General features: G+C 42.9%; 1 protein-coding gene across 2 annotated transcripts in view; it reads right to left on the reverse strand.

Moving 5' to 3' along the window:
- runx1t1 (RUNX1 partner transcriptional co-repressor 1) overlaps window positions 1-20,652 on the reverse strand; it is a 57,436-nt gene that overhangs the window by 33,359 nt on the left and 3,425 nt on the right. The gene's annotated exons all lie outside the window — the stretch shown is intronic.

Here is a 20,652-nt window from a genome sequence, read left to right on the forward strand (position 1 = left end):
CACATGCACTGCCACCGCGAGCACTCGGGGTCAGCGATGGGTCTTTCTCCTTTCCATGTAACCATTATATATTGTCTCTCCGTCTCTGCCTGCTCATCGTCTCCAAGCCCGCAGGAAGCACGCAGACCGTTGAAGCCAATTTCACATGGTGGCTGAACCTGGTATTGCAGCGTCACGTGATGCCAGTGGGCCTAAAAATACTTTTTCCCATAAGCTTACATTGGGACACAGAGATGTCAATAACGTCTTAGCGGATACATTTTTAGAGGTACATCAACTTCCCAATACGAAAACTGAAATAATAAAAAAAAATACATTTCAGATATATTTTTGTAGGCAGATCAGAGCTGAGGGACTGTCACTCCAAGTGTGCATGCTCTATGGACCCAGTAGAACCCAGGTACTTTCACATGCTCAAATCAGATGTTTTTGCTTAAACAGTGCTCCACATCCAATACTGCATCCACCTCTGTAATACATCCATGATCGTTTCACCTTTTACTGTCTCACCTCACAGTCAGCTAACAGCTGACCAACAAATGAGAAGAGAGGATCTCAGAACGGTGTGTGTGAAAAGAGAACAATTTAACTCAAAGCTTTGACACACACTGATCCAGTTCACCTATGAAACAGAAAGAGACAAGCGTTTTCAGTTTCTATTTCGTCCCTTATGTACAGAAATTTGAGTAAAGAATGTATGAAATGAATACACTAACGTTTTTGGATTTAAAGGATTACTACGACTTTCATTGCAGTATTTCAAATCAAAAAATGGCCCGTCCCTCTTGTCTTCACATTCCCACCACCGCCCCATCCTGTTTCATCTGCAAGTTTCTGTGAGGCCGAGAGAGCAGCAGACGACTGCTAGTAAACATCTGAAAACAAGATTCTGCGATCAATTTCAGGTGATGATATGCATCTCAGCATCCATTTGGTTATCTTTTTTCCTTTTCAGGCCAAAGAAAGTATTTTTTACGGTTTGAATAGTCTGTTTCTTCTCTCTTGAATTGTACTCTTGGAAAAACCTGAGCCATCCCTCAGTGGGCGGAGCCATCTCTCTCCCTCCATGTGTGATTTTTGCTGTATCATTATTCAGAATATTTTACCTTTAAAAAGAAATTCTGAAATGTATAATTATTAGGAACAAATATGTATAACATTAAGAAATGTTGGAAATCCAGTTTAAGAAACCTTTTTTTGTATTTCTTTGATACATTCAAATCCAGATGAAAGTTAAGGACTTATCATTCCGTCATCTTTTTTTTCCGCGTAGCTTAATCACTACTTTATTGTCATCAGAGCAATAACATCCTTATCACTGTCAAGTGCAAGCATGAGTATTTTAAAATGGTAAAAATGTAAATGAATAAACCTTACAATGACATTCATGTGTATGTGATATATTTACCTGCAACGTAATGTTATCTTTACTTTTATAAAAAGCACATCAGCTCCTAAATATAATTTGGCAGATTTTGTATGTGTGTTGTTCTCCCTGACTTTACCAGAGTTCTCAGAGAAGAACAGTAAAACTTTGCTCAGACTAAAGTAAAAAAAAAAGTAAACTCCTCACTGTTGGACATGTTACAGTCTTTACTCTGCAGGAGGCCCTTCAGATCACCATCCTCCCACTGACCATCCAACAACTCTGAACTCTGTCCTTACACCCACCAACAATACTACCAATAACATCAACATGACAGTCCCATTGTTTTGTTTGAGTCCTACATAAACACAAGTAGAAAGACACACACACACACGCACACGCACACGCACACACACACACACACACACACACACACACACACACACACACACACAGGCTCAGACACACTGCCTAACTGCTCTCCAGTGCTACAGATGGATGCCACCACTCTCTCTGGAGCTGTGCCAGCGCCAGCTAGTGAACAGCTTGCCTGGCACAGAGCTCTGTGTGTGTGTGTGTGTGTGTGTGTGTGTGTGTGCGTGTGTGTGTGTGTGTGTGTGTGTGTGTGTGTGTTTGTGTATGTGTGTGCATGCCTGCAGAAACAGTAGCGAAATATCCTAGCGCAGATGGGTGGCCAAAATACCCCCCCCCACCAACCCACACCCCACTTGCTACTCTCCCTTCTCCTCCTACAAAAACACAAACACAGAAGAATACACACACACGCACATATGTTCAAAGACGGAGACACACTTATACGTGCGCGATATCTCGATATTGTGTTCCCGACATAGGAACGCTGCCGCTTGCACAGCTGCTTCCTCAGAGACACACACACCTTCTCACACACCTACTCGCACATTCTGTCACATCTGGGCTTAGTTTACATAGTTTACTTCCTGTATAAGGCATGGGAAGTACAGAGTCCACACACACACAGCACATACACAGTCACACATACACATTCCTGTACATCTGCCACTTGCACATGCACATCCACACACACACACACACACACACACACACACACACACACACACACACACACACACACACACACACACACACACACTATTAGAGTGCTTTATGCACGGATTCAACCTTGTGTGTATCTGCTTGTTTTTTTCCACACACACAGTGAGAAAAACATCAAGACATTCAGTTGGAAAGCCTCCAGAGCTGGCAGCATGCCAGTCGAGGCCTATAGATCAGCATGATCATAGGCGTGTGTTAAGACATATCACTGTTTAATGATTTGACAATGAAATTAAGACATGAAAGATTTTGCCTGGAACAATAGAATCAACAGAATGTAATTACTATGCAGCTGTGTTCACTTAAAAACTGTTTGAATGCTCAAGGTGTGATGTGAATCCCTCTGACAGGCAATCTGACGTCGCTTCACGCTTTGACTTTTTATGCTTTTTCATTAAAGCAGCTGCACGCTAACAGATTTTCAAAGCGCCTCCTCCTTGAAAAACAGCAGGTTTAAGACTCACTTGGGGTGAAAGGGTGCCCTCTGAGGATCAAACAAAGATGGAGAAACTTCAACAAACTGAAAGAGCCGGTTTATAGACAGCCTGCCAGTCAGTCAATGAGCTCAGGCGGCTGGCAGCAGGTACCCTCGCCCCAGTGCAAAGGGGAGCGCATGGTGGCTGGCAGTGCCAACTGTGCGCCGCATTCTCGTGCCAACTCTGCCAGCCTAGCAGTGTCTGTTTGCCGGTGCCATCTGGGAAAAAACAGCTCTGTGCACATGCAGTCTTCAGCTTGGTGGGGACACACACACACATATAGATGCACATAAGAAAGCAAGGGCAGGGTTTGCTCTGCACATACATGCAGCATGCACACAAATGCATACACACACACACACACATAGCCGGTCGCTGACAGCTCGCCATCTGTGCGCTGCCTCTGACTTCTCCCTCTGCTTCCTTCTCATGCCCTTGTTTTTTGCTTTCATAAACTCTCGCTCCCTCTCCTTCCTTCCTCACAACCTCTCGACATGTTTCATCTTACCACCATGATATCCAGGCCGAATAATGCCTGTGTTACATCATGACCACCTGTGTAATGATTGACACTTTGACATGTGTTTCTTATCGCGACATGTAGGATAAAGATGTCGTTATTGCACAGGACTTACTGAAATTAAACAAGACATACAGTGAATCTAGAGTTCTTTTTAAACTTGCTTTCTGTCTTTTCCACAACCGGAGAGTCTGTAACAGGTGGCTTTTAATTTCTGTGAAACACGTGTTGGCATGGGCTTAACCAGTTATACAAAAAAGTTTATTTGATTACCCTCAACATGTCAAACAAGCCCTACAAAAACCTCAGAGAAAAGACGTAAAATCATTGAACAAAGGGAGTCACAAGTCTGAGAAAAGAAGACATAACATCCCTTTGTTTTAGTCATATTGGATAGTTTGAGGGAAGAAGAATTTGTATAAAAAATATGAGAAATGAAGAGACAAAAGAAGTTAAGATGAATTAAAGTAAAGACAATAGGAGAGATGAAAATAAGAGAAGAGGAGGGGAAATGTCAAGTAAAATACTTAAAGAAGAGAAAGAAATAATCCTTCATTTCAGTCGTTTTGTTATTATCAGAGAAGAAGAGCGAATAAGGAGAACAGAAATGCAAAAAAAAAGAAGTCACAAAAGCGTGTTCAATGAATAAGAGTGAAGAGAAAAGGAGAGAGGAAAATGAAAAAGGGAGGAGGAGAAGAGAAGCAGAAGGTAATATGAGTTCAGAACTGTGGAATTTACATCAAAGAGAAGCTAAAAACAGGTCAGTGTCTTTACCCGAGTTTAGCCTTGGGTGAAGCTCTCGCTCACATGTTTCTCATTTAAACCCCCAGCACCACTGTTTGAAAGTGAAGGCTAGGCAGAGACACAAGCTCCTTTTTTTTTTTCATTTAGTGGAGAACACTGGCTTGTGATTTCATCCATATTGAAAACCATATAACTCTACCACTGCATTCAACCTATCAAAGCATTTTGTATCCCTATATGTCACAGCTTAACAGCTTGTCTTTACGAATACCACCATGCTATTACTTTTCTCCTTCACAAAGTAATCTCAAATCACTCCTATCCTTGCGTTTTCCTTTCTCCATTTATGTCTTTCTTTCTCGCTGGCCAGCACTACCAGCAATAACTGATGGTTTCTCTCACTCTCCGTTCTGTCTCCGTCTATCATCCCACCTCCTTCTGGCAACTGCACAACACCATCAGAAAGATGTACGATTGAGCGCTTATTCCATTCCAATTATTCGTCCTCCTTTCTCATTCAGTCACCAACCTTCTGCTCTCTCTTTTTTCTTTTTCTTTTTTACCACTTCTCCCGTATGTTTACCACTCATCCTCCTCCATCTCCCTCCATTCTTCTCTCCATCCAAGCCCTCTAAAAAAAAAAAAAAAAAAACACTACATGGCTCTGGCAGCGACAGAAGAAGTAGCCTAATTGCAAACAAGGAAAATCCATTTGGAGCGGCCGTCTGCTGCTTCTCAGCCCCCCTCTGAACTCTCCTGAGAAGAAATGCCCCACATCTCTCCTCTCTCCAGCTTTCCTCTTCTCGTCTCTACCACCATTCACTTCTTTGAAATACTCCTGCCTATTACGTTGCTGTTTATCCTGTTCTATGAGAAACTCACTTTACGGCCTCCCATTTGTTCTTTGTATTGATTTATTTCACCTTTATTTGTATCGGGACGAGTATGGAACATTACACTTTGTTATTTTATATATGCAGCACCTGAAAAACGCCAGTATTCACTCTGATTCGGGCTCCGTTTTTAGTGAAGGAAAGTTGACACTATATGAAATTTCACAATGTGCTGACAATGGTGACAGCACCACGGTGCCAAAGGGAGAGTGGATGATTAATATTGGTGTGTTCATCACCTTAAGTGACACTGCTTGAAGTTTGTCATTTCATACATTGTTTAAATATTTGAAATGACTACAGCAGCTTTGATGTTGCATTATTATCCAGAACTAAGTTTCATTTCAATGATCTGCTGCCAAAACAGGGAAGCACTGTCCTGCGTACATCTTCAATAAAAGAAAAAAGGAAAAATGACACAGTGTAAGATAAGTTATCCTGCCCCTTCAGGAACATTGATCATTTCTGTTTAGTGACCTCAAACCTACAGTGTAGGTCCATTCAGTTAAACTAATGGATCAGATCGATTCTCCGCAGTGGTTCCTGCAGTTAGAAAATGAATCACTGCTCCACTTCCTGTCATTTTGTCTCTTCACCCCCTCAATTCTCCCCTCCACACTGCTCTCCACATCTCCCACCACAGCTCGGGGTCTTTTAAAAGCTCTTCCTTTCTCTTCACCCCTCATTCCTCCCTCTAGTGCTCTCTCTCTCTCTCTTCCCTTCTGCTCAGCCATCATCACAACATCTGATTAACATATGTCTGGGCTTTCACTCCCTGTCAGCTTGCAGGCATCTGCACACATGCACTCTCACACTATGCACACACGCTTTCACACAAGCTCATGCATCGTGTTCAGGAAGGTGGAAGACAGTAAAAAAAGGGAAGCCAATATTCCCCTGAACCTCATTTTAACTGCATTTACCTCCCTTTGAGAGAGAGAGAGAGAGAGAGAGAGAGAGAGAGAGAGTGTGTGTGTCCACAACAGCAGGGATGAGAGACAAAGCATCTAAACATTATTGTGAGCCAACAAGCCTCATGCTCCCCAGTGAGCTGCTTAAAATGCCAGTAATGGAGGAGAGCGAGAAAGGGATAAAGAAATAGAAGACAGAGAAATAGAAGAGAAAGAGACGGATGAGGTTGAAAATATGTGTGTGTGTGTGTGTGTGTGTGTGTGTGTGTGTGTGTGTGTGCGCATTGCGGTGACAAACAACAGCAATAGCTCCTCTCTTGAGACTCATTGCCAAGGAAATGACTCCCATTCACATCCATGCACTCTCTCTTCTAAGCTCATATTTCCCTTTCGAAGGCAGACATTGCTACAATGGATTTAATTTGTTCAATAAACAGCGATTTGGAGCTTAACTTCATATTCCACCTTACAGTTGTTGTAATCAGAGATCTGCTATTGATTTATTTCAACACTGGTGCCAGGAAGCCATGTGATGCTAACCAAAACTCAAATCAGTGATATGATCAGCCTGTAGAGCCGATTTCACACAACTTCCTCTGAACACGTCTAGAAATCTTCTGACAGCTTGCACCCTGAAGTCTATCGGATGGCAGATGTGCAACACAGTCTGACACAATAAACTAACGATTTTGCCTTTACATATAGAGGAGAAGAACATACATGGTGAGCAGAAAACATAACAAAGCATGGAGTCACATGACAGTAGGTCGCCAGCCGCTCAATATAGATGTCATCACTCCCCTACCACTACATCCTTGTTACATTAACCCAGAATTTTCCCATTGATTTCACTGACTCCTCCGAAATTTTACAAGGGGAATGACAGGAAAGAATTGAGAAAGACTCAGGTTTTTTTTTCCAACCATGCAGCTCACCTAGAGAATTTCAGGACATTTTCAGGAGTCATGTTCATGAGTGACACATTAAAGTGGGACTGACTCATAGGCTTAAAGCACCTATGAGTCAGTCCCACTTTCACAGTCTTAGTTACAACTAAACAGAAGACCATGCAACCAACCTTGTGACAGAAAGAAGAATATTCCGCTGCCTAACAAGAGTGCTGATTGCTTGCGTTGGTCTGCATATTGTAATGCCTATAATTTCCACTGTTTGTTATAACAGCATCCCCTGCCATTTCAGCACTTGTGTTAAAAATACATCTAGTACATTTACAGTTGTATGGGATATTTGTGGTGCTGTGTTAAACGACTCTCTCTCTGCATGTGAGCATCAAAGGCTTCTTTACTTTATTCAAGTATTAAACAACTTGTGAAGAAGCGGCTGGGCAAGCTTGCTACACTGGATCCCAACACACATCACACCCCTCTTCTTCTTCTTCTCTCCTCTGCTGCCTCCTAACCCCTCCCCTTTCCTTCCTTCGCCTCCTTTTCAGGTTATTAAAGAGTCATCCTCAGTATACGGGTTAATATATGTGCTTAAATTCAAAACAGGCAAAATAAAAGGCTTTCCCCACACAGGCGCATTAACAAACTGAATAGTCGCACAATGCTGATGAGGAGAAAACGCTTTGCTAAGGGGATTTCAATGGAGCGCAGAGGCTGTTTTGTGCGGGAACTGAACCCCTGTGTGTGTCTGTGTGTATGTGTGTGTAAAGGGAGAGGGGGGGGGGGGGTAAGTGGCTTTGGCGAGAGAGAATGGGAGTGACTTTTTTTTGTGGAAGACTTGATAAATTCAATGACGCTTTGGAGGGCCCACTCAATGATGAGTCAATGAGGTGGACATGAATAGTGGGGGTGATGGAGTGAGACACACACACATGCTCTCTTCGAAATACACACCCACTAAAATCCCATGGGACGTAGAATCTGACTTCTCTTTAGTAGCACAGAGATGTGCGAGAGAGAAAAAAATAGACGCAAAAAGATATAAATATAGGTTTGTGTTTGGAGTGACACAGCAATACACAACATGTCCAAACACGTCTGCCTCCATTCCCTCTGTTTTGCTTTTCTGCTTGTTTTTGCCCACAAATCCTCGGCTTGTGGACAATCACAAAAACATGGTATACATCTCAGTGGGCACCATTAGTACACCTCCACCAGACACACAGGTATGGCACGGTCAAATTGTGATACTCAAACATGAAAAAGAGGCAAAAATGTGGAGGCGAGAGGGAGATGAGAGGGAGGGATGGGGAGACAGAATCAAGAGAAGAGGGATGAGAGAGTCAGTGACAGGCTAGCAGACTGGTCCACACACACATACAAACTCACAGACACACACACACACAGGAACGGGAGGATAAATGAGTAGATATTCTGGCGCTGCTACTAAACTGAGAGAGGAAGAAAAGGGATCTTCAGGGCACACATCAACACTCTTCCCCTCTCGCCTCTTTCACTGCTAAAGGATGGAGCAAAGATGGCCTCAGCTTTAGTGCAATCTGATGTAACTGAGCAGAAACAGACTCTCGATACTGCATCTAAAATACAGTTGTACCCCAGTGATCAGTCTGAAATGGAAGCTGTGTAAAAGGGTGTCTGAAAATGTGATGGACCATCTTCAGTCAAGTGTGTGTGAGTGAGTAATGAGGGGCTATTTTAAGAACCGTGTATCACTAAAGTTAATGTATAGAACAAAAGAAAAGGAATGGACTGAAAAAAGGACACAATAAATAATTGGAGGGGGCTTGTAGGAAGGGTAAAGTAGAGATGGCTGAAATAAAGGAGAGAAAGAAGGAGGCAGGTTGGTGTATAAGTGCAACAGGCCACATTCTGTACGTGTTGTGCCTCCTGCTTGCCCCTGAACATATCTATATATATATTTGTGTGTGTGTGTGTGTGTGTGTGTGTGTGTGTGTGTGTATGTAGGATGCCTGAACAACAACTCCTGAGGAAGGGATAGAGGTTACACACGGGCTCGGCCTTTGTGTGTGTGTGTTGATGGAAGTGAGAAAAAACAGGAGCTGTAGAAGGAGAGAAAGCGTGTAGTTGAAACTGTGCAATCAGCGGAGTAAAAAAAAAAAAAAAAGCAAGTGAGAGAGAGAGAGATAGAGACTCCCTGTGTGTGCTGCAGGTCCCAAGCCATCTGGACACCCACCCCCCCCTCCTCTCCCCTCCTCTCCCCTCCACCTTCCCCTCCTCTCTCCTCTGCCGACTGGTGCGCTATTCATGGCGGACCCATTTCACCTTTCAGTGTGTTACTCCCGCTCGCCACAATACATGCTAATGAGGTAGAACAAATGACTTTTTTTTTTCTGCTTAGGATGCCTGCATGTGTGCGGGCCTGTGTGTGCATGTGTGGGTGGATTGGTTGCTAAATTCTTCCAATCTCAGCTGCTTGCAACCAAACCAGTCACTTAACTGCTGTTCCAGTTGTTAATGGTGATGCAGAAACCATTGTTGTTTTCTCACCTGAAGGCACAAATAGCTGCAGATTACTTACAGATGAGCCGATTTCTTTGCGCACAGATGCTCAATTTCCAGACTGAAAACCATAAACTCTCCAATATATCCAATGAAGCTTTTTGCATTTCAGTTGTAGGAGCTGTTTACATCTCGCTGGGCCTCAAAAAAGTATAGCAAATAAACGATCATAAAGGAAACCCTCATCTCATTTCAGCTTGGGCTGCCTCGACCAGTCCTATAAATCCTCCCTACTTGGCCCACTTCCGATCTGATCTGCTCGGCAGTGACAAATTGGAGAGGTTCGCTGCCACTGAAGACGGAGGGAAAAAAGAGGATAGAGTGCACATTTCCAGTTCTCTGTAACAACGATGACACCAGATGAATGGGGCACTTGATTTGTCGCAACAGTAGACAAGAGACAGCACAAACTGACAGCAGCAAGAGAAGCGGCGACAGGGAGGAAAAATACAGAACAAGCGAGAGAGGAAAAAGAAAGGGGGGGTGTCAAGGTGTTGAAAGATTGAGGGACAAGATAGGAGATGGTTAGAGGAGAGGAAGAAGACATTTGAGAGGGATGGATGGATGTGGCTAAGAATAAAAAAAGAAAGAAACAGGTGGGAAGAAAAATGTGTAGCAATACGGACAGAACGATGCCGTTTGTCAAAATAAACTCCTCTATTCTCTTCTCTCTGCATCACTGGGTGGCGCTAACGATGCATCTGCACACCTGCCAACTGTCTCTCTCTCTTGCCCTCTCTCTCTCTCTCTCTCTCTCTGTATAGTGAATCACTGTGACAGCTCAGAGTGGCATAATTAACCAAGTGCACTAGCTAGTGTAGCACTCCATGCAACACACCAATGTGAGCTGGCAAAGGGGGAAAGACACAGAGTGGATTCAGTTCTAAGTCGGACCTGATGTGTTGTGTGTGTTCCTACAAAGTAGAGGACACCCTGTCTGGACATGTAGAGCAAGAATACTGTACTATATTGCCTCTTTCAATCAGACCGACAGCTCAAAGACAAACATAATAAGGGGTAAGCATGATGCTTAACTTGAATATGTTGTTCAGCGCGTGGAAAAGAAAAGTGCTTTTACATGCTTTGTCATCTACTGCTGAGAAGGTTGTTTTATTTGTGTTAGTACGACTACAACTGGACTTTTAAAATGCATGTTGGTCCAGCTGAAATTGCGCTAAATCAAATTTCTCAAAGTCAGAGTAACACACCTATACGTTTGGAGATTTATGAACACTTGCATGTATACACCTCGAGTCTGACCCAAACTGGACTATAGGCGTTCTGCACAAGCTCCACAGTCCTCTCGCCGGGCTTTGACCTGGAAGTGGAATTTTGGCTTTGATTAAGTAAATTCTCCTAAAAGAAAACTGCTATCCAAATGTGTTAGTGTTAAATGAAGAAGGTAATTTTTAAGGCTTTTAGTGCCTTGAATTTTTGAAAAGTGACAGAAGTATTCAGACATTTCCAGATGTGTATTTGTACTTCTTAGTCTATATTCACTGTCTGGCAAAAGCCATTCATTATTTGGAAGCATATAAAAACAGATTTATCTTCCAAAAGCTATAGGAAAAATTAAGTTATAAAGCTATTATGCAACTAAAGCTTCCATTAAAGAACAAAATCTCTCCTTCACATTCTTGGTTCTCCAAAAAAACGAGAGAAGCAACTCACGTGGGTGAAACAGTTTCCACACAAAAAATTCCTTAAATCAGTTTCACAAACGTGAGGATGCACTAATGGAAACGGTGCCACAGTTCCTCTTTAGCAGAGCAACAGGAACCAGACCATTCCTGGCTCCCCTCCCGGCCCCCGGGGCCAAGGGCCCAGCCCATCTCGCCACACAATGGGTCGGCAGAATGAGAGGAACCGCCGGCCATCCAGAGATAGCCCTGCTGGTCAGGAACCAGAAGGGGAACCAGAAGGAGATCTGTGGGGAGAGGGGGGTGGGGGCACGGGAGAGGAGAAGGGTGGGGATGGTTGGCTGGTCGGGGTCAGGATGTGTGTGAGGGGGACAGTGTTTGTGTTGGTTCCCACGCAAAAACACTCTCATTATAAAAGAACACGCACATTACACTCAGCCACTAGTTGTGTTTTTCTGAAGCCAGGATGATTTAGCTTGTTTTCTGGTGATCAACGTTGTAACAGCAGTTGTGGGATGTGAGGCGGATGAAGAAGTTGTTGGAGGAGGAAGAGGGGTAGGAAGAGGAGCTGACCCCGCTGTCCTGGCTGCTGCCCTGGGTAATTGAACAGTCATATATCTGACACTCCCTGGTGCATCGAAAAACAGTGAATCAAAGCCAAAGTAACTCTTGTTCCTGAGACAAACATTTTAAAGTAGAGTCAGAAATAGGTCTAAATGTGAACCTGGACCTGATACCTGCTACCTGCTCCATATGCTGGGTCTTCCCTGAGACACACATAGGCTGCATACACACAGTTCCCACTGTTTCTATGACAACAAGTAGAGCAGATATGCTCTCCCAGCTGTCAGAGAACACATAAGCACATGCAAAAACACTCACACATAGATACATAGATACAAAGATACATGAGGACTATAGTGTGTACATTTTTTTAAGCAAGAGAAAATGGCAGAAAAGAAAAAGGAAGAAAGGTGATTGGCTAACAAAGACTGCAGATCTTCTTCACTTAAAAAGGTTCTTCCCTATTTATTAGACAGCAGTTGTGCTAAGGGTACTTTGTAACAAATAACCACAGGTGACTATTGCATTAGGATCCACTTGAATCTATCTGATTTTAAGTCTGTTTTTTATTTTCTGTAACTTCTGTGTTTTTCACTGATCGTGTGCCTGGCTGGTAAAATGAAACTCTGTGTCCTTGCCTCTTCCACCGGCACCAGGTGCACCATCACTGCTGCTTTCAGCCATCATAGAGGAAAAACAGTATGACCTTTATCAAATCAAAACCACTCAGACATATTAGAATTTATGTTAGGGCATCGACGGATGTCAGAGTGTGTGGTTCTGACTGCGTGTGTGTGTATTTGTGGTAAATAATATTTTTTATAACATAAAGAGCTTTCAAATAATATCACGTCTGTCGCTGTGATTTATGAACTATATGACAGTTCTGTTCTGCATTACAGTGAGGGAAAATGTATAAAAGAACACATTTTCCCTCCTCCGATGAACTTCTGATTTAATTAGCAGGGAACGAATAAATGAAAACACTCACAGATCTTAGATGGGAAAAAGCGATGAATCTAAAAATTGCTCCCCATGTGCATGCAGAAGCTGTTTCGCAATTGGCTAACTGATATAGAAAAATAATGTCTTAAAGCATCTCTATCCATCTTCATGAAATAAAGCGGCCTCACACTGGAAATCATTTTGAAAAGTAAGGCGTTCCTTAGCTGCAGGCTGTGTTACATTATTACAAGCTTTCCTCCACATACCATGAACACAGCGTTTTTCCCAGCCTCTTAATCTCCCGGCTGCACTGTAATTTTATATCACAGTAGAGCAGCTATATATAAAGTGTAGACTGTGGCTTGCATGTAGCTGTGGTTAAGACTTGTTGTGCGATCTCCCTGACATGGACTAGTTAAATATAAGTTGACTTGATTTCATGTTATTTCTCCTCAAACACTGAAACACTTCCAGGAAAAGCTGCAGTTTAGCGTTAGCGGCTGTCTGACAGAGAGACGGAGAATCTCAGAAAACACATTAGAGGTCTGAGAGCTGATGCTTGTATCCGAGCTCAGCAATTTGGAAACTCATAAATGTTGTTTAACATCTCGTTCTGGGTATTTCTTTCCCTCTCTTTCCCTTTTCTGTCACTGGCTCCGTGTCCACCTCCGTCTTGCTCAGTGCTGTGGCTCCTGGCGTCGGTCTCCAGTGGTTTTCGAGGTGCTCACAAATGTGTCTCACTTGCTTTTCTCTCTAGTTTCCCCACTTTCTCAATTTTCGGGGTCATATTCTCTCAAACTGGCAGAAAAGCAGGCTTACATCAGAGCCACAACAACACAGAACCTCACTGACTCACACCTTATTGTGGCCTGGCTTTTGTTCCAACACTACATGATGCCATTTTTTGGATCAAATCGTTTAGTCTTTGCCCGTTGTCCAAATGGTTATCAAATGTAGTATAGACCCAGACTAACTTAACTCATTACCTGAAAAGCTTGTAGAGTTTATTATTTGAATATCCCAAACATCGTGCAACATTTACACATTCAATATCTTATTTTCAAGGAATTCATTTGTCTTGAACACAAAATTCACCTTCCTCTCTCCCTCACCAATGTCTACATTCTGCGCCACATTTACTTCCCTAATCACAACTTAATCCCCTAAAATAAATAATCAAAGAAGATTATACCAACCCCCAAATTACATAAAATGCACACACACACACACACACACACACACACACACACACACACACACACACACACACACACACACACACACACACACACACATTTCACCCAGTGAGCAAACACAGGTCTGCAAAAGACAACAGCTGGAAAAAACACAACTGAACCTGGAAAAGGTGATTTCTGGTAGCTCCATGGGGTTACATCCATTCTTGAACAAGCAGACTGAACATTTCCTTCATTAGTAAAACAACATTCATTAAAGAGATATTTGGAAACGTCAGGCCCCAAATGTAGAGAAGTGTAATAATAGCGAGAACATAGAACTGTAGTTGGTTGTTGCACTTAATGATTAATAATTGAGTATATTAAGCCATATGATCCTCTTTAATGGTAAACAAACACGGGATCAGGATGAACACACTAAGTGTGTGTCCTACACTCCTCCATCAGCTGGTGTCTTGCTCCCGTTATTGTTCCACCAGGCAAAAGCCCGGGGCAGTGCACGGCTAATGCATTAGTGTGTTTGTCAGAGAGGGGCGTCTGTCGTGTGTGGGTACATGTGTTTGTCTGATCGTGTTTTGTAGCCTTGGGCAAAGTGGCAACAGAAAAGACTTGTTTTATTCAAATCGAAAATGTGTGTGTGTGTGTGTGTGTGTGTGTGTGTGTGTACAACCAAAGAGCAGATGCAGATTTATCTATGAATGTTTGTGTTCAGTTATTTCTACTTAACCTCAATTATTGCCTCGTTCTAACATTTACCCGCCCTGAGGTCAGTGTTCATATTTATCTATTTGAGGTTAATGTTTTGGAAAAACCTTTCACTCTGATGAATTAGTAAAATCGCTGCGTTCTCAAAATGTATTTGATGTTACGTTTCAGTGCCACTGTTTCTTTTTACAACCCTCTATAAGACTGTGCTGTGTGTCAGGAATAATAGTGATTAGATGGAACATAACTGGCTTTGAGCCGAGCACACTTATGTGAAGTGGCTAAATGACAAAAAGTTGGACAAAGGTCTGTGGTGAAAAATAGAGAGCGTGTACGTTGTGTTTGTTTGACAGGAAACAAAAGAGATCATTTGTATTTGTGACTTGTGCGTGCATGTCCATGTGAATTTGTCTTTAATATGACATCCTTAAAAGACGTGGTTAACTCCTCCTCATCAAACAAAAAGCAGCAACATTAAACACCTTACATGTCACACTGACGGCTCTGCTCTGCACGCCTTCATCGCAGACTGACAACGCAGCCATATGGTGCATATTCAACTTCAGCCTGTCTGTGATCAGTCACAGAGCCATTTGGTGAGTGCAAACTTGTGCATGTGTGTGTGTGTGTCTTTTTGTATGGTGTGTAGTTCAGCTCTGTGAGTGAGATGACTTAATGTGTAAACATAAAGTTGCAGCTGCGCCACAATGCATGATCCCTGCACAACTGGGAATAATTATGAGGACAATTTAATATCGACAAAGAGGAAATAGAAAATGATGATCTCAGTTTAGCAGTACGACTAAAGTGTGCAGCAAAAATGTTTTAGTGTTTTTTTTTCTTCTCTTAAGTAAACATTTCTCCTTCCTACGGGGGGATTGATGTGATGTGAACTGTCTCTGATTCCATCGACCTCAGCAGCAGTTTCACCCTCTTCACTTGTAAATGGGTAGCAGAGGTGCAGACAGAAACCCAAGGGTCCTAGAGAGATGCTTAAGAGGACGGGGCTTTCCTCTCAATGAAACAACCTCAACCTAACAACTCGGCAGTAATTTGTCCTCTCGCAGGGGACTCGTAAAAACCAGAACCCCAAATTCTTTGCAGTTATGGAAAAAAAAGCGGAGAGAACAAAAAAAAAGGCAAAATACTTTATCTTCCCCTCTAACTGAAAGTTATTACATTTTCTGAATGGTATGACTGTCTAATGGTTAGCATATGTGGGTATGTGTGCTCGGAGAGAGAGAGAGAGCAGTAGTTGAGGCTAAGTTAATAGCACAAGCAGAGGGGGGACTGGGAACCCTTGGCTTATAAAGGATACTTGTTTCCCTGCCGCACCGAAAACCAGATGTTGATAAAGAGACATAGAGGGAGAAGAGAAGACAGATGGGCAAGAAATTACCGCCGCTCGGGCCAAACATCTTGAAACATCTGCAAAGAAATTTCAGACCTTACAAGGGAAGATGGATTTATACTCTCCTGGATTTTTTTTTATTGCTCCGTGAGAGCCCTTTTCCCTCCTCTGCTCTGTAACTCCTCTCTGTGTAATCTGGAGCTGTTTAAATCCTGTCAACCGTCCGATTATTCCACAAAAAAAGGCTTTATCGTGTAAAGAAGACAAACACATATGAGTAATAAAACTTTTAAGTCCACAATATCAATTTGAAACACAATAAACGTCAGGTTGCATTGCAGTGTGAGTGTATACGCATCATGCTCATGTGGGACAAAGAAAAAAAAAACATAATTCAGATCATATTACTAAAAGAGGAGTTTAGTTACCATGGAGACACATCATCTACGGCACTATGAAACGCGCAGCTGAGGATGACATGTCCATATGGTGCGAGTACAACAGAGGGGGAACAGATGCTTTGATGAAAGGGCTGTCAATCGCGAATCCATAAGAGCAGCCAGGGTCATGAATGTATAGAAGATGACGCTACAGCGACGGACAGACAGACATAGAAATATGATGTGACTGATATAGCTATACGCTGCACACTGAACATTTACAGTTTTATCTGCAGGCTGTCTCTTCTGACACATTTGTTTAGTCTCTTAAACACATCTGAGGAGTGGCAGCTCTTCAGATCTCTATCTATTCATTGATCACAACTACAGCCTCAACCCCCCCACCCCCCAGTTTATTTTTCTACCTATAACCACCATCGACCAAGAAAACCAACACTTTATTTATCTCCTCCGAGAAGAAACCCACCGAGCGTGATTATCCTGAGCATTATCTTCTATTATTTTGGAGGTGGAAATGCCATCAAATATCATTTTTGCAGAGATAAAATGGACTGTCATTTTGTTCCCGGTGTAGACTGTATCGACTGTGAGCACACACACACACTTGGCAGGGTGGCTAGCGACAATTCAGTCCATTGAAGAAGGATGAGGATGTGGGGGGAAGGAAGAGGGGTATTGGGGACAGGATGCAGTAGAAGTTAAACAAAATGAGGCTTTTACTCTGCCCCCATTTTGGAAAAAAAAAATGGACCAGGCCCCCTCCGTTTCTATTCGTCACTGTCTCCCCTGCTTCTCTCCTTCTTTCTCTGTGCACCAATTTTCAAAATGGCCCTTCCCCCAAATAATTGACACTCTGTGTTTATCATTTCAGGCACCTGCTGTCAGTCTGACAACAAGGCAATCGGACAGTGCAAGCGACCGACGTGCCATTGTCCCGTCTCCCTGTTTGTCTGTGACACTAACTGACAACAGCTGGAAACCCTCTCGTCCTACAATGCCCATCATTCAAGTCATCAAATTCAGCCACAAAAGAAAAGGGCCTCATTATTTTGCTGCGGCGGTGTGATTTTAAGCAGCAAAGAGGAAACAATGATTCAGTTGCGTCTGCTGATGGAAGATAAAAGGGCTTTTAGTAAGTGGAAGTGCTAAAACAACAGTGCACGTGTCTGCTCTGCAGTTGTTTTTAGTCTGAAAATTAAAGAACTACATCTCTGAAGCAGATGTCTGTTTGCAGCTTTGCACCATGTTCTGACACACTTATGGATCAATCAATCAATCAATTTTTATTTGTATAGCGTCAACTCATAACAAGTGTTGTAGACGATGTGAACGAATGCATCCAAAACGAACATTTCTGAACACACATCCTGCATCCCCATCGCTGCCTCTCTTCCTCCTCCTCCTCCTCTTCTTCTTCTTCTTCTTCTCTGCCTGTAATTGACTGAACACGTCAATACTCGGAGGGAAAAACACAGAGGGCCCACTGTCTGCATCCATCGATCCGCGCCTCTCTTCTTCTTCTGCTCTCTCCCTGTCTGCTGATCTTAATTACTCTTCTTTTACCAGGCGAGCAGGGGCTCCACTCCTGCCGCTGCCCTTTTCATAAAGTGTACCGTCCAAAATCCATACATCAAAATTAATGAGAGAACTGAGCTGTAAATCAAATATGGGGGGGGGGGTTTCCAGGCTGATAAGCTACGAGGGCGATCATAAATTATGTGTGTTAAAGAAAAAGAGTGACAGAAGGGTTTGCAAGAGAATTATTTTCACATGTTCATGCAGGTCAACGTTAACAGTGTTGCATTTTTACGGAGGAAGCAACCTCAGTTGAAGTGATTAAAAGCACTAGAGCGTGACGGGGCTGAGGTGAGCTTTCTCCCCACCCTCGCTGTCCCTCTTTCACACCCATTTCCTCTTTCTTTGTCTCTTTCTTTGTCAATTTGTCTGATTTTCTGCCCGCCTGTTTGTTTGCTTTAAGAGCTGTCTGTCTGTGCCCACCCCTCCACCTTGCTCTCTCTCACACACACATGCATGCTTTAAGCAGACAAAAACACACACACACACACACACACACACACACACACACACACACAAAAAGATGACTTTTATGGTTGGGCTTTATAGACTGGTGGAAAAGGAAGCCGGTCTATTCTCAAACAATCGTCCTCTCGTGAACTAGGGGAAGAAAAAAAAGGCTCCTAATCGCACAGTTTCACAGCTCATACTCGCCATCAATCAAACCTGTCTGTGTGTGCTCGACATCTGTGTAAGACACGTGTGTGTGTGAGACCTCCCAAACCTCCCCTGAATCCCCAAAACAAAACCTATTAGGGATAGCGGGGCAGAAAAACTTCTTAACCTCCATAAAAGACATATATAGACACATAAATACATACACACACACACACACTTGCTCTACCACCCCTGAGTTCTTGTCCCTTCCACTGTCTAATTTTAAATGTAAATTAGGTGACGGGTGAATATCGAGGAGGTGTGCGATAACAGGTAACATCTTCACTCTGCCACATTATCGCTGCGCCACATCACTGAGAAGTGCCTATTCAATATTGTTGCCTTTTGCAGAGTGCAAGGAGAGACACACTCCTGTGTGTGTGTGTGTCCTTTTGTATTCATTTGACACACTGTATAGACACCTGCAAGTGCACACACACACACACACACACACACACACACACACACACACACACGGTCACAGAATCACATCCAGCTGCTTATCTTTTGGAATAAGAAAAGGGGCTTGTCAGGATGGCACATTGTCAGTGTGTGTGAGTGTGTGTGTGAGTGTGTGTGTGTGTGTGTATGTGTGTGTGTATGTGTGTGTGTGTGTGAGGGGAAGGCAATGTGCATTAGGGTGATTACAATATCAGCCGACTCCAGATGGAGGCAGGAAAATAAACAGTGGGAGAGAGAAAGCGAGGGGGAAAGACATCATGAGAGGCAGCCTAAGAGAGAGATTCTCTATGTGTGTGTTTTTGTGTGTTTGTGTTTGTGTGTGCGTGTGTGTGGCAGCCTGCTTGTGTGCGATACAGTTGGAGAAAGTGAAGTTAATTAGCAACTCAATCCCAGTCTATAGACAGAGAACTGAGAGAGTTGTATGTGTGTGTGTCTGTCAGTGTGTTTAGTCTCTCAAATATGATGTAGATACAGTTATTCAACCACCTAAACAACTGAAAAACTACATTTCCCAGCTGTCTATCTTTAACAACACTGCTAATACAGCTGTCTCTCTGTTATCGCTTGTGCAGCAGATTAAACAAGAAGGCAGAGGAAGAAAAGTTGGCTTTAGTTTCATTAAGGAACAGATCTATTATAAAGATGATTTTCCCATTTGTTTCCTGAACGTCTCAAATTTACAAAACCTATGAAGAATTAACTGCATCCATGAAACTTGATGAATTATCTGACAGTGCCCTGTTTGGCCCCTTCTTCCCTCGACCCTATAAGTCTCATGTTATCTGAAGTAAAAACAGGAACAGGGCCAATAAAATCAGTTTGTAGTGCTCACTGTTGACTTTGACATTAAATAAGACCCTGTAAAGGCCAACTCACAGCTACAATAAAACAAAGACCTCTAGCAGAGAGTGTGCTCCCACACACAGACACACACATATACATGAAAGTCCTTTTATACCTCTGCTGCTCTTTCATGGGTGATGAAATTCAATAAGCAGTGAAGAGAACTGCCCTCTCGCTGATAACCATCAATAGGCCCATCGATCGACAAGGGGGTGTGTATATGTGTGTAGGTTCGCACACACACACACAGACACACATATACACACACACACACACACACACACACACACACACACACACACAGACACACACACATATATACACACACACACACACACACACACACACACACACACACACACACACAAGCCCTGATTCCATCTATTATTCACTCTTGGAGTTGGTAAGAGACAGCTCTGAATGATCAGAACAGATCTTGGAGAGAGCATGGATCAATGGTTTTAGTAGCCAATTCAGCTGTTGACATCTGCCCCTTGAATGCATGTGTGAGGGGCAACTCCTCCTTACACATTTATGCCATTACATTTTGTGAGTTTAGGGCGTCTGCAGACAAGGATAAGAGAATATACATTTTTCTGGCTTTTCTTGGCTTTGAAGTTCGGAAGCAACTCTTTGCAGTTCTGCTTAATTCTCATTGACAATTTTTAGCAGCAATTATTACTTCAGGTCCAAACTCTGAATCAGTCAATCACTCAATTTGCCAATCAAAATGCCAAATCCATACAAAAAGTTTCGTTATTTAGAGATCTTAAATCAATCAAGCAATCAGCAAACACTTAACAACAGTGGTGAGGACAAGTTTCCTTTGATTGTGTGAACCCTTGAACAGAACCAGACTCTG

Source organism: Labrus mixtus, chromosome 16 (genome assembly GCF_963584025.1).
Source record: "Labrus mixtus chromosome 16, fLabMix1.1, whole genome shotgun sequence".
Taxonomy (NCBI): Eukaryota; Metazoa; Chordata; class Actinopteri; order Labriformes; family Labridae; genus Labrus; species Labrus mixtus.